The sequence below is a fragment of the Erinaceus europaeus genome, chromosome 2 (genome assembly GCF_950295315.1).
Source record: "Erinaceus europaeus chromosome 2, mEriEur2.1, whole genome shotgun sequence".
NCBI classification, from domain to species: domain Eukaryota; kingdom Metazoa; phylum Chordata; class Mammalia; order Eulipotyphla; family Erinaceidae; genus Erinaceus; species Erinaceus europaeus.
Window position 1 is genome coordinate 24,396,747 of NC_080163.1, and position 15,795 is coordinate 24,412,541.

A 15,795-nucleotide genomic window follows, 5' to 3' on the forward strand; every position below is an offset into this window, starting at 1 on the left:
CCATGTTCCGAGGGGAAGCAATTACAGAAGCCAGACCTTCAACCTTCTGCATCCCACAGTGAGTCCAAACTCCCAGAGGGTTAATGAATAGGAAAGCTATCAGGGGAGAGGATAGGATACAGAGATCTAGTGGTGGGAATTGTGCAAAGTTGTATTCCTCTTATCCTATGGTTTTGTCAATGTTTCCTTTTTATAAATAAAAAAATTTTAAAAATAATTAAAATAAATAAAAATAAAACAAAGGAAATATTTAGAAAAAAAAGAAAGAAAACTAGTATAGCCATAGGCCCTTTGGAATATAACTAAAATATGCCTACTAGCTATCTATAGAATGGAGACGCACCCCCCCCCAACTCTTCTTCTGCACTACTTCAGCCTTTATGTTCATGATTAGTCAACAACTTGTTTGGCTTTATATGTTAACCCTCTTTTCAGCCACCAGGTTCCAGATGCTAACATGATGCCAACTAGATTTCCCTGGACAGTCAACCCCACCAATGTGTCCTGGAGCTCTGATTCCCCAGAACCCTGTCCCACTAGGGAAAGAGAGAGGCAGCCTGAGAGTATGGATCAACCTGTCAATGCCCATGTTCAGCAGGGAAGCCAAACCTTCCACCTTCTGCATCCCACAATGACCTTGGGTCCATGCTCCCAGAGGGTTCAAGTTAGGAAAGCTATCAAGGGAGGGGATGGGATACAGAGTTCTGATGGTGGGAATTGTGTGGAGTTATACTCCTCTTATCCTATAGTTTTGTCAGTGTTTCCTTTTTATGAATAAGTAAAAAAATAAACTGTAAACATATTACAACAACTGTGTTGCGAATAATTATTTCCCAATTAATGTGATGTGGGGAAAAAAAAAAAACAATGTTTTATTCCTTTCCTAAAAGTTTCAAGTACATATTCAAGAACCGAGTCCCCATAAAGGAATCATCAATAAAGATCCTAACCACCCCCACCACCATGCATAAAGGATATACTTTATTCTCTCAGAAAATCTACCCATATATAAGATGAACCGTCCAGTGCAAAGTCTTTACCAAGCTGCTCTTCCTTCTCACTCATTCCTTCTTCATATGACCCAAGAAGTTTCTTGCCTTGGATCATTTTATCCCTTGAGCTATAAACAGAATAACCTATTGATGTAATTCTTAGAAAAATCATGAAGAAACTGGTTAAAAATGTTCATAAAATGATTATACAGCAAGAGCTATCTCTCAAGAAAAATAAATTTAAATAGAAACAAGTTGCTATCCTGTTAGTCAAACACAAATATAAAAATGCTAGTTACTGATTTTATTTATTTTTGTGACTGTGGAAATATCCCATTGAAGAGTCATCAAACAAATGGTTTATTGTCATTTTAGAAAACCATGCATCAAATTTATTCGAACCTAGAAGGCTAATATTTAATAATGGTGCTAAAATGAAAAGCAAATACAAGAGAGCTCAGTTAAGAATTTTAAATCTGGGAGTCAGGCGGTAGTGCAGTGAGTTAAGCGCAGGTGGCACAAAGCGCAAAGACTGGAGTAAGGATCCTGGTTCGAGCCCCTGGCTCCCCACCTGCAGGGCTGTCACTTCACAGGCGGTGAAGCAGTTCTGCATGTGTCTATCTTTCTCTGCCCCTCTCTGTCTTTCCCTCCTCTCTCCATTTCTCTCTGTCCTAACCAACAACGACGACATCAATAATAATAACTACTACAACAACAATAAAACAACAAGGGCAACAAAAGGGAAACTAATCAATAAATATATTTTTAAAAAATAAGTGAGGAGAATCTAAAAAAAAAGAATTTTAAATCTAAAGATCTCATCTAATTTCTTCCTTATGTAGGACATAATTACAGCTTTTTATTATGCAAAACTATAGGCTCTGCTTAATGCAGAAAACAGATGGTGCGATTCAAAAACTAGATTCATTGTTTCTGTATCAAATAGAAAATATATTTTAAGAAACACTTAACTATATACAAATGACAATTGTTTATCTGAAAGTGGCTAATGTCCTAACAAAGTCCCCACCTCTCTGTACTTAGTTCAATACTACTGAAGCACCACAAAAATGCCATCTGCCTTGTGTTTTGTGGCTCTTGGGATTGCCCCGCTCTCACTACTAATCTTGTTTATTCTCACTGTAGTCTAGTTTCCATAGTTGCCAACTTTGGCAGCCTCAGTTGAATCTGCCACTTTTTGCAAACAGCACAGCTGGGCTCTCTACTGGGCTTTTTTTTTTTTTTTCTATCTCCCCAGGTATGACTTAAAAACTATCTCAATTCACAAGTCAACCCCTGCAGGCATATCTTGTACCCACAAAGGTCCCTGGTCTGTGTTCACAAGACTGAGTCACAGTTCCAGAAAAAAGGAAGGAAAGCAAGTCAGTGATGAATAAGTATTTAAAGACGCCAGGTGGTGGTGCACCTGGTTAAGTGCACACACTACAGTGTGCAAGGACTCCGGATGGTTCAAGGCCCAGGTCCCCTCTGCAGGGGGAAAAGCTTCACGAGCGGTGAAGTAGAGCTGCAGTTGTCTCTCTGTCTTTCTCCCTCTCTATCCTACCTCCCCTTTCAATTCCTCTCTTATCTGCCCAATAAAAAATATTAAAAAAAAATATTTAAGCACTTTTCAATTTCCTTTAGGGATTCTAGAAAGAAAATAATGAAAAATATGAACACACATGTGTATAGAGCATGATAACAAAGGAATTAAATACAAGAATAATCTTTTAGACAATAAGCCACTCTATAAGTGCCAGAAGGGAAGAACTGCAGAGAAATTGGGGAAAAGAGCACAATTGTATGTTTATGGGTAGAATTTAACTTATACTGGTGAATTAAATTAAATAAACAGTCATGTTGATTCTCAGCAATGACACCTAGAACTCATGTAATGTTTTAATGCATTATTATTTCTATAAAGATATGTCACAATTCCCATTTTCCTTCATATATTTTAGATAATAAATAACAGAAATATATGAAAATTCAATTGTTGGTTCCAAGTTATGTCCTTTATCTTAAAAATGTTTATCAGAGCATAAAATGACTAAACTGTAGAGTATAACAATTCCCAAGTATAGGTCATATAATTGACATGCTTGAAATGCTTTTAGAATAAGAAATAAGGTACCCCTGTGCATTTACATAAAAATTATTTAACCCACCAGCATAAAGGTACTAGTCTTCTCAGTGACCCTTAGCATGAATCTACTTCTTACACAAATTCTCAAAACCCCATGCACACAAAACTTGATATAGAACAGCTACTTAGAACAAAATAAGTTATTTATTGTGAATATGAGCAACCTGCATAATTTAAATTTTTTACTACCTATACTAACATTAAAAATTTAGAACTAGGGAGTTCAGCAGAAGAATGAAGGCTATGTCTGCACAGGGGTCCCCAGTACATCAAAGCACCCTGAGTCAAAAGAGCGGGCGGGCACTTTATTCATGGATAAACAGCTGCAGGAACTTCAGAAGTATTTTAAGCAAAACTTGAACCCAAGTGCCTGGGAGCAGGAGATCCTGGCCCAGCAAATGAACCTCAAGAAGGACATTGTGAAGGTTTGGTTTAAGAATCAGCCAGCCAAACTCTCTAGATTAAAGAGCAAACCCTCGAGAATACCTCAGAAGACAGAGGTATCCGAGCCTATCAGGACAGTCTTGGCCCCTCCACATGGGGTCCACCAGTTACCAGTTGTTCCTGCACCCTACAAACATGCCACCAAGTCCTCAGCTCCTGCCCCTTCCCAAGGTGCTCAGGGGGCCACCCTGGCTGCCCCAGCCCCCACCTACACTTGTCACACCAAGGCCCTGAGAAAGCACACTGTCTTCACAGAGGGGCAGCTATAGGAGCTCAAGAGGTACTTTGAGCAGAACCAGTATCCAGGCTATGGGGAGCTCGTGGCCTTGGCACAGAGACCGCAACTAAAGGAGGATCCAATCTGTGTGGTTCTCCAACCAGAGGGCCCAGGCAAAGGACAAGTTCATAAGGGACACTCAGGGGTTCCAGGACCCCTGTTCCATTGTTCCAGCCATGTCTCCCGCCCCAGGAGGCCCCAGGTGCCAGGCTGACCCTGAACTCTGTAGCGTTGGAACCCAGACTTCCGATGAGCCCAAGGTTTTAATGGACAAAGCTCCTGCTCCCAGTTCCGAAGCTGCAGACCCTGCCCCTTCACTCCTGCCGCAGTATTCCTAGCCAGACCAAAGAAGCCATAGCTACACAGTCCCAGCACCACAACCCCGGACTCTGCTCCAGGAGGGCCCAAGAGCTCAGGAGACCTTGCTGCACCAGCCCCCGCCTACACAGCAGACCCCTCAGACCTCAGCTTGTCCTGGGAGAAACTGTCCCACTTGTAAGAAAACCACAGGTCTTGAACATTTTGAAATCAAGGAGTTTACTCTGTCAAATGTGGGTCACCCCACTTGCTGAGACACCAGAACAAATGCAGACCTCCTGATCCCAGATGCCCTCAGTCTCTGCTTCCCTGGAACCCCAGCTTTGGCCACTGCCCCTGTGTACCCACTGCCCCAGGGGTTCCCAGCCTCCCTCTGCTCAGCCCCACTGGAAGTTTCTCAGCACAAGGCCAGACCTGAGGGGACTCTTCTTCGCAGGATGCTCATGGGCACCCCCACTCCTGTCTGCAAGGGGCAGGGTTCCCCGGACCTGCTCTTACCACCCCCCTGACTGCTTGCCCACACTCAATATGGTCGACCCTATGGAACTCGGTCTCCTCCATCACTACTGGAATCTTGTTCACCTAGGTCTTGGCTGACCCTGGTTTTCCCAATCCTGGAACCCTGACCATGGCCCCTGAAGATTCAGGGCCACAAATGAACCTCGTGACAAGTTCTGAAACCGCTGGCTCCTAGGACAAGTTGATGTTAAACCTTGGAGGGAGGACTCGCCCCTCCCCTGAGGACACATTGTCCCAGGACACTTCTGGCAGCAGGGCTCCTGTCCCCTGGAAGAACTGACTTACTGTCAGAAACAGATTTGATTTTATATTTTGTACCTTTCATGCTGAGAATTTTGAGACAAATTAATGTTTTTTTAATTTATTTTTTTATTGGGGGATTCCTGTTTTAGAGTTGACTATAAATACAATAGTTTGTACATGCACATAACATTACCCAGTTTTCCACATAATAATACAACACTCACTAGGTCCTCTACCATCATGTTCCAGAACCAGGAACACTCCCCACCCCCACCCCCACCTAGCCCTTTTACTTTAGTGCAATACACCAACTCCATTACGAAAAAAAAAATTTAGAACCAATCATTTTAGAAAAAATTTGATTTGATGCAGTGTACTCCCAAATAAAATTTCCACAAAAATAAATTTAAATTTATTTTTATTTGGGGGCTAATATAATATAATACAGTTGTTGACATTTGGGTAGAATTTCTCCTCTCCCTGGGATAGCTGTCTGCAAAACACTTTCACCTTCAATTTAAGTCTTTTTTCCACCATCATGCACAAGGGTCTCAAAGCCTCTCTACCCTTGCCCTCTTTTCCCAGAGTTCTTTTCTTTTATACAATACACTGCACACAGTCCAGATTTTACATTGTGCTTTCCCTTTCTGTCTTTGTGTCTTAAGTTCTACTTATGGGTGAGATCATCTGGTACTCATCCATCATACGGAGGCTTATTCACTTAACATGATTCCTTAAAGCTTTATCCACATTATCAGAGACATACAAAGACAACAATGAGATGTCACTTTCTAATGTTTTAAGTTAAAAATCACATGTTGGTGAGTATGTTGAGAAAAAGAAACCATTCTACACTGCTGGTGGGAATGCAACTTGATTTAACCGCTGTGGAAAATAGTCAGGAGACTTCTCAGAACTGTAGGAATGAACTTACCCTATGACATAACTAAGATTAATTTTGTATGTAAATGTAGATATACATTTTTATGCAAATTAAGACATCATATTATTGTGATAACTTGTGTTCTTATTTCTTATAGTTCTTTGAAAGTTTTAAAATTATTTTTTTTGGGTGGATAATAGTTTATACTACAGTTGTTGGCACATGGTTAAAAATTCTCATCTCGCTATAAGTGTCTGCAAAACATTCTCGCTCTCAGCCTAGATCCTTTTCTACCATCATGCACCAGGTTCCCAAACCCAGAGTCCTTTGCTTTGGACACCAAAACCAAGCCAATTTTCCTTTGTGTTTCCCCTTTCTGTTCTTATTTCTTAAGCTATGTCCACAAATGAAATCATCCCATATTCATCATATTCATCCCATATCATCATCCTCTCATTTTGACTTTTGTCACTTAACATAATTCCTTCAGGCTCTATCCAAGATGGAGCAAAGGATAACTTCAATATCCCCCCCCTCTCTCTCTCTCTATATATATATATATATATGTAATTTATAAAAAGGAAACACTGACAAGAACCATAGGATAAGAGGGGTGCAACTCCTACCACCAGAACTCCGTATCCCATTCTTTCCTCTTAATAGCTTTCCTATTCTTTATCCCTCTGGAAGTATAGACCCACGTTCATTATGGGGTGCAGAAGGTGAAAGGTCTGCTTTCTTTAATTGCTTCCCCACTGAACATACCCCCAGTCTGCCTCTCTCTTCCCCTAGTGGTGCGGGGCTCTGGGGAAGCAGGGCTCCAGAACATGTTGGTGAGGTTGTCTTCCCAGGGAAGTCCAGTTGGCATCACAGTAACATCTGGAACCTGGTGAATGAAAGAAGAATTAATATATAAAGCCAAACAAATTGTTGACTAATCATGAACCTAAAGGCTGGATTAGTGCAGATGAAGATTTGGGGATCTATGTTTTGTAGATAGTTAGTAGGCCTATTTTAGGGATATTCCAAAGGGCCCAGAGTATACTAGGGTTTTTGATTTTTTTTTTTTGAGCCTGACGTGATATGTATATGTAGGTGGACCCAAGTTAGTATCTGGGGAGATGATGTCATGACTGGAAAAAGCACCAGAAATCTGGATCAGGGAAGAGAGTAGCTCCCAAATATGGGAACGGCATATAAATACTGTTAACTGTAAATCCTGTGGATTTGATTTGATCTGGGGCCCATATTCAGCTTAGGAGCCTATTTGACCTCTGCATCCCTGTAGCTCTGAGCTTACATTCTGTGGTCATGAGCAGGAACATTCCAAGCTGCCCCAATATCATGACCCATCTTCCTCAGGTATAGCATAGAGTATGTTGTCCAGCCTCCCGTCTGAGGATGGAACATTCTCTACCGTTGTTGATGTACATTAGGGCAAGGTCCTATGGTGGCCCACAAAGGGGTCTATTGTTTTGTTCCTGATAGAGATGACCAGTAACAATGTAGAGTGGAATTTATTGAGGTCTAGGCCCATCTTGTCTGTTTGGGAAGCTCAGGACTCCCCGACTAGGGCCCCAGCTGATGGAGTGGCCTGATAGTGACTAAAGAGTCATCATTAAAGTATGCTAGTGTCTTGTCCTTATTCAACTTTTGTAGCCCTTACTTTGATAAGGTTAGCTTTGGAGTGACTGAGGGAAGTGTAATAGGAGGTAGGTTGGGAGGTTATCTGCTTTTAAGTAGACACTGTTTCATTAGAAACTTTATGGTGTCTTTTTAGGTCTTTCCACTTGTTTGCTGCATATATTTACTCACGGCAGACTATTGTGCTCTTTTACTTTCAGGTATATATTTTGCCCTAAATTATGGATACATGTGAACATATGCCCTACCACATGGGACCTGGTCTATATCTAGGTTTTGGGTCTTTGTTAGGAAGTAAACCACCTGAAATAACATTAGAGAATCCTATGAAATAGAACTTCATTATTCTTAACAGCAGAGTAGTACTCTATTATGTATATACCACAACTTTCTTAGAAACTCATCTGTTGCTGGACAGTTATATTCAACACACCTTTTGTGAACTTATGCAAGCAGTCTACCTAGAGAGCTCTTTGAAATGTTAAATTTAAAGCACATATCAATCTGCACTAGGCACACTTTGACTTTCCAGTATGTATATATATGGAAAGGGCCCACTTTCTGGGAATTCCAAGCCATTATTTCCATGAGAGTCTGAGTGGGCTGACCCTGAGTCCCCTCTCTGAGGGGCAGTAGGCTGGTCTTCTTGACCTCAGGAATTTACAACGGATGGGCTTTTCCAGACGGGGTACCTTCCTGTACGTGCTCCTCCATTCTCTTTGAATAAGAACCATGAATGACTGTGTATAGCCAACCTGAAACCCACCTCAGATATCCTGGCTTTGTTCTACTGCTCCCTTCCCCACCCTGCCCGGAGGTACTTGTAATTCATCCTTAGAGAAAAAGGCTTACCTATTCATTGTGATCTCATGACTGGCTCCTATATGGTAAATTCCCAGCTAAGATGAAACACCTGACAAGTCAAGATTTAACTCTGCATTATGTGTATGGCTTAACGATTATCTTAACTTTTCTCAAACCTTTTGGGTATATCTGCTTGTGTCCCCCATGAGGCTTCTCCCAGAGCTGTTTGTGTGTTTCCTCTCTGCACACTCTACCCTCATCGTCAGGGCCCCCCTAGGACCCCCAGGGACCGCCCTGTTCTCTGCCTCCAGTAGTAAGGAAGACAGAGCCCTGGGACAACTGGCATATAGTGGCTATCATACTGGCAACACAACCTTAAGAGAATGGATACTTACCATTAATTCCCTATAAAAATAATTATTTCAGTAATGAAAGTATAGTCTTAAAGTAAAAAAAAAAAAACACTAAAGTTCAAAATAACTACAAGAATTTCATTCTCACCAAAAAAAAAAAAAAATTCTTTGGCTTATTTATCCCATTACCCAGACTCAACATGCAATCACAAAGCATCATTTTGAATTATTATTGCTGTTAGATAAAAATTTGAGGTTTATAATTATAGGCATCCATCTGGCTAGATGTTACAGATAAAGCTGTCTTAACCCTCTCAGCGGATATATGGTTCTGGGACCAGGGCAAAGAGTTTAATGGAACTCTTTATTATAGTGAAAAGAATATATCACAACAAGGCCTAAGACTTAGTGTCTTTTCAATTTTGTTTGCAATTTTGGGGGTGATATAACATTCCCATGAATTCTTGTTTCCTTAATTAACATTTTATGTTCTCTTCTCTCCTTATCTCTAAGTGATACCAAATTCAATGAAAAATGATTTCATCACAAGAGTTTTCTAAGCAGGAAAACCCTACTTTTCCAGAAAAGTATTTGAATCTAGAGGGAAAGCAACACTAACAGTTTTATTTTTAAAAGAAAAAAGAATCAAGGCCACAGTTATGCATCCATTTATTCATTCATATTTTGAAAAGACACATGCCAGAGAGGTATGCAAAGGTCATTTGGAGAGACAATGAAACTACAAGTAACCTGACTTAAAGGGTCAAGTATCTTGGAAAGCACTAATCACTAAAGCTGAACCGGAATAATAAATTGAAGCTTTAAGGAAGGAAGAAATAAAATTTAAAAATCAGTGTTATTTGAAGAAACAAGTTTCAAAGGAGGCGTTTTTTGTTGTGGTTGTTGTTTTTGGGGGGGTTGTTTGTTTTTGTGGAACTTTAGTAAAGGTTATGGAGCTCTAGAAAAATTATGTGTCTGGCTATTCTGTAAGTAAGGGGGAGATGTGGCAAGACATAAGACTGAAGGATTCAGTAAGCAGAAGCCAAATTTTAGAGGGTCACATAAAACTTTCCCAAGGATGAGAACTACTGAAGGGATTTAGCAGGAAAAAAGCTTCTCATGATGTGCATTATAAAAGTTATGCCAGCCAATCTGTGGATACCACATGGCTGATGAGAAATACTGTTGAAATGAAAACTCCTTTGACTTGAGTGAATGGAAACTTTAATGACTGGCAACCCTATGGACACTTAGTGACTAGAGGGCAGTAAAAGGAACATGTGGTAAGGATTCCTAGGTGTCTTTCTTTGGCACTATGTGGGTGGTGTAGCCATTCATTAAGTTAGAGGGTCATAATAACCATAATTATACCAAGTTCTTACTCTGTGCTGGGTTCCGGATTTCTTTACATAGTTTGATCTTTACAATGCAATATAAAGCAAGTGATGTGAGAATCCCAACTCAACAGCTGCAGCTACAAAGAGACAGAAATGTTAAGTAGCTTGCCCAGGCTCACAAGACTAATGAGGCATGGGGGCCCAGATTTCTGTATAAACATCTATCTCCAGAAATATGAATCTTGGCTGGTATATTGAACATATGCTAGCATTGTAAGAATCTTCTAAATACTTTCCAATTTTTTTTTCTGATTCATGATGGCTTAAAAAAACATTGTATTATTTTCATGGTATCTGAACCATCTCTGAGAAAAGATTCATGCCCAAACATATTTATTTAAAAGGACTGTATTCCACATTCAATCTCACATCTGCCAACAGCATTTGAATCAAAGTTTAGCTAGACCTTATGATTCTTTTTTTTAATATTTATTATTTTATTCCCTTTTGTTGCCCTTGTTGTTTCATTCTTGTAGTTATTATTGTTGTTTGTTGTTAAAGTTTGGGGGCTCCAGCAGGCCTGGATAGCATTGTGGCAGTAGAGAGAGACTCGAGGACACACGGCTGGGCTGAGAAGCTGCAGTTTAATCTTTATTCACGAACAGCAAATCACCACACCATGTGCTTCCCAATCATTCTCCCTCTGCGGCTGCTCCTGGGACTCTGCACGTCCTTAGCATAGGGGGCGGAGAGAAAAAGGGGCACAAAACTAGCAAGGGCCAAACCAATTCTCTCAGAGTTGGGGGGAAGGGGAACAAACCAATATGAAACATAGCAACAATTCCCCCTTCTGTTTTTAACTAAATGACCACAGTATCAGGGGTGTGGGGTGAACAGAAACCTATATAGTACAGGCATTTTCAAAAAAGAAACCGGCACAAACATGGAGAAACATGTAAGTGAGTAACAAGAACCAGTGTGCTGCCAAGGGAAGGCTTGAGCGGGCCATTTTTTGCCTCTTCGCAAAACTTTATCAGGTTAAAAAAACCATTTCCTACCTCTTGGGGGCGTACTTGCCTCGACGGGCATTTTTTAGCATGGGAGGTGGGTGAGGCCTAGAGTCCCAAGGCATGGCTGCAGTCAGTCTTTGAGAAACCCAGGAGCATAAGGGAAGCTGCTAGTTTTGTGCAAAGTGTCTGAGGTGTACCAGTGAATCCGATAGAAGTCCAAAGCAGATGTCCACCAAAGAATCGCCAAGGGGTGAATTGTTGTACGTCTGTCTCGATGGGGAATGTCAGCCATCGGAATTCTGCCCACGTTGGGCGCCATTTGTTGTTAACGTTCGGGGGCTCCAGTATGCCGGGCTAGCGTCGCAGCGGTAGAGAGAGACACGAGGACACATGACTGGGCTGAGAAACTGCAGTTTAATCTTTATTCACGAACTGGCAAATCACCACACCATGTGCTTCCCAATCATTCTCCCTCCGCAGCTGCTCCTGGGACTCTGCACGTCCTTAGCATAGGGGGCGGGGAGAAAAACTAGCAAGGGCAAAACCAATTCTCTCAGAGTTGGGGGGAAGGGGAACAAACCAATATGAAACATAGCAACAGTTGTTGTTATTGGTATCATGTCATTGTTGTTGGATAGGACAGAGAGAAATGGAGAGAGGAGGGGAAGACAGAGAGGGAGAGAGAAAGATAGACACCTGCAGACCTTCTTCACCACTTGTGAAATGACTCCCCTGCAGGTGGGGAGCGGACCATGAACTGGGATCCCTACGCCTGGTCCTTGATCTTTGCACCCTGTGCCCATAACCAGCTGTGCTACCGCCCTACTCCAGGCTTCTGCTTTTTAACACAAGCTTGTAAGCAAGTGTGCATACCTAAAAGCCCTACTTTCTCTGCATTCCACAAGTTTTTTTTCTTTCTGGAGTAGAGTCCCACACATGCATGATTTCACAGCTCCTGTACGGACTTTTTCATTCAGATAGTGCTAGAGAGAGAAGGAAAAATCCTACACCACCAGTTTTCCCCAAGCTGGGCCACATTCATAATAAGACACATGCCCTATAGGGTGAGATATTGCTAAGCTGCTCCACAAATTTTAAAAGGTTCTGAGGCCCAGTGGTGGCACACCAGGTTAAGTGGATTTATCAGCATGCACAAAGACCTGGGTTCAAGCCCCCAGTCCTTACCTGCAGGGGAAAGGCTTCACAAGTGGTGAAGCAGTGCTGCAGTTGTCTCTCTGCTTTTTGCTCCCTCCCTACCTCCCTCCCCTCAATTTCTCTCTCTTCTAATAAAATTAAGTTTTTTATTTTATTTTAATAGATCCTATTTCACTTCTTGATTAGTTAACTAAGATCTAGTTTATTTTTTTTAACTTTTGTTATTTCTTTATTGGTGCATGTTTCAAAAATGCTTTTGATTTCCCAACGCATATAATTTTTTTGTTTTTATTTCTTTTTAATTTGTTTATTTGGGAATTAATGTTTTACATTCAACAGTAAATACAATAGTTTGTACAGGCATAACATTTCCCAGTTTTCCATATAACAATACAACCCCCACTAGGTCCTCTGTCATCCTTCTTGGACCTGTATTCCCCCACCCATCCAGCCACCTCAGAGTCTTTTACTTTGGTGCAATCTGCCAATTCCAGTTCAGGTTCTACTTGTGTTTTCTCTTCTGATCTTGTTTTTCAACTTCTGCCTGAGAGTTAAAACTCCTGGAGTTTTAACATGAAATTAATAAAGTGCAAAGCAGAATATGACAAGTTTGGAGTATTGCACCAAAGTAAAAAAAATCTCTGGGTGAAGGGATGTTGGAAAGGATATATTTTTCAGCTCTACTTAAGGTAGTGGAGTATGGACACAGACCTTTGGTGGAGGAACTGTTACTCCTATTAACCTATAGTCTTATAAATCATGATTTAACCACTATTAGAGGGAAAACAGATTGAATGTCTCAAGATTTTTAATGGATAGACCAGTTCTGAGTATATATTCAATCTAAGCACTTAAGGTTTCAAATAAGTAAAGAGATTGAATTTTAACATTGGGTTTAAATTATTAATGCATTTCCAGTAATAACTTTTTTTGAAATATTAAATCACCTATAATCTTAAACCAAGGAGACCAGAAGTAACTGCTCTTTTCAGTATAGAAGATAAAGTTATTTGTAAATAGCATTAAATGGCATAAATAATGGTAAAGTCTTGCATAGTAAAGTGAATCATAACTATGAGATTTTCAGAGTAAATCAAGTCCCCAAATAACTTGGTTATAATAATAGGTTATAATAATAATTATCTATTACACTCTAAAACAGCAAGGAACCTTCTTCATTCTCTATACACTCATATTTCTCCCAGTCCTGGAACCTCTGGGGCATGGCTTGTTTTCCTTCATGATTCCCTTGATCCATACCACTTGATACTGCATCTGCTGATCTCAGCCAAATCCATGCAACCAGTGCTACTTCAACAGGCTTCACTTTGGACTGTGTCCAGAGATGATAGGCTTAGGATATCAACCCTCCAGCTCCTAATACATTTGTGAGAACTTTCCTAGTTCCTAGGTCTCCTTAATTCCATTTTAAGTGACATACTTCCTAACAAAGTTACAGAACCTAGATATATACCAGGGCCCATGAGATAGAGCACATGTGCACATGTATCCATAAGTTGGGGGAAAATTATACACCTTAAAGTAAAAGTACACAGTAGTTTTCAGTGACTCAATAAGTGCAGCAAGCAAGCAGAAAGACCTATCAAATATTTTCTACTTAGTCCTAGATACTCTTCTCACCTACTCCCTATTTCACATCCCTGTTGGGAACATGTGTGAGCCTGATAGAGCTTAGGGAGAACCACCCCCATCTTTGGATGGAGGTCTGAGAAGATAACCTCTTGGTAAGTCTCTCTCAACCGAGGTGAGCATAAGGGGGGAAACTCAGACTTGGTTCTTTCCTTCTTGACTCTCAGGCCCACAGATACCCCAGTATTTCCCTCCATTAACTGTAGGCCACATGGCCACAGATTCACTCATTCAAAGTCACCTTCTGATCACAGAAGAACACATCTTATCACACACTTCATCACACACCTCAGACCCCAGACAAGAGAGATTCCAAACTATATGGCCTTTTGATATCCATCTTCTCTCTGTCTCACCCTACGGGTTTAACCCCTATGCTTCTCTCAAATACCTTTGGATAATTAAGTTGCTTGTGTTATGGAAAATAACTGTCTTGTATCTCATCAATTCCTGTCATACCAACCCCCTACCTTAGGGGCATGCTGACTGTTAAGAAACCTGTAATTTCTGTCATATTGCAACAATAATTACCTCCATTGCTTTTCTATTTAACTCATGTCCATTTTGCCAATAAACGGACTCTAGGATTCTGGGACTCTAAGGACTCAGTTTCTAGATTCACGCTAAGAGTCCCCTGGTGTCTTTTACTTCGTGTCACCCCTGTCGTGAGCGAGAAAGAACCAGCCTGTTACCTTTCCCCTGGAGGACACCCTGCCGGAGAAGGAGAGAGACACCCCGAAATCTGGCGCCCATAGCGTGGGGCAGAATTTCCCGACCCCAAGCACCCGGTTGAAAAAAATGCTGGCCCAACCGTAGAGGATCGGGACCGTGACTCCAGGAAATGAAGAAGCAGTACCAAAGTACATCGGAAGGTAACCCTGAGGCTCTCGTTTGAGTCCCTGTGATCTTTCTCTCCTTCTCCCTATCCTTCAAGCTCCAGGGAAGCTCGTGGAGTGGACGCAGAGAAGGAACCTCAGCAGATCAGAACCCTGGCCAGGCTCTGAGAAACTGAGTGTCCTTCCCATGTTTAATCTTAAACGAGTCTGACCTAATTTTTTCCTCTCCCACTTTTGTGGCATTTTGTTCTATGCCCTCTCCTAATTTCTGAGTCAATCAGACATTAAAGTGGACCGAGGCATGGTCTTAAGACTGCTATTTACTGCTTAAAAGGAAAACACAAAAGATAAAGCCTTTTTGTGACAGCCAGAGCCCTCAGAAAAAGATTAAACCAGTTCTGAGTGAGATATTACCTGGCTAGCAAGTTATTCTTTAAAGAAAGAAAGAAATCAATCAAACAAGACGGTCTCTTTAACTTAAAGGTTATTAGAGAACCAGCACACACTTTTGATAGCAATTCAATGATTTGTTTCTTTAAAAATCTAAAATGTACCTTAGCCCAGAAAAGAAACTTCCTAAATTTTTTTCCAGGCAGGGTGGTAAACTAAGCCGGCCTGTTCCATCCGTGCAGCCAATCACATCACAGAGATCCTGCTCCACAGATTGGCAAAGACTGCAGTCAGTCATTCCTCTAGCCACACCCACCCCTCCTGGGGTCGGGGTGGGGGGGGAGTGGCTGTGAGCTAAGGAAAAAATTTTTTTCACCAAGAATGTCTGTTCTAAATTTGTGTGCTAACTTTGTTTTCACTAATGTGTGTTAACTCTCTGAAATAACTAGATTTTGTTTTAAGTTTTAAATAAGATTTAGTTAAGCTGAATGTGATTTTAAAGATCCTGACTTGTAGAGTTGGCACACCTTTACCAGACTAAAATATAAGAGAGTTTCATCCTTCTAATAGCTAATATCAGCATCAGTTCATTAGTTAAAAGATTTTCTGAGATCTCTAGGCATGGTAAAATGCCTCTACAGTCTCTCTCACTCTTGTGAGAATTGTAAACCTTAACAGCACCCCAATACCAACTGCCACTGTAACAAATTCTGTGCTTAGTCTGGCTTTCTAATGACCCAGTCAGGGTAGAACAGTGGCCTTGCCAGGAATAAAGGGTTAAACATGATATTCCT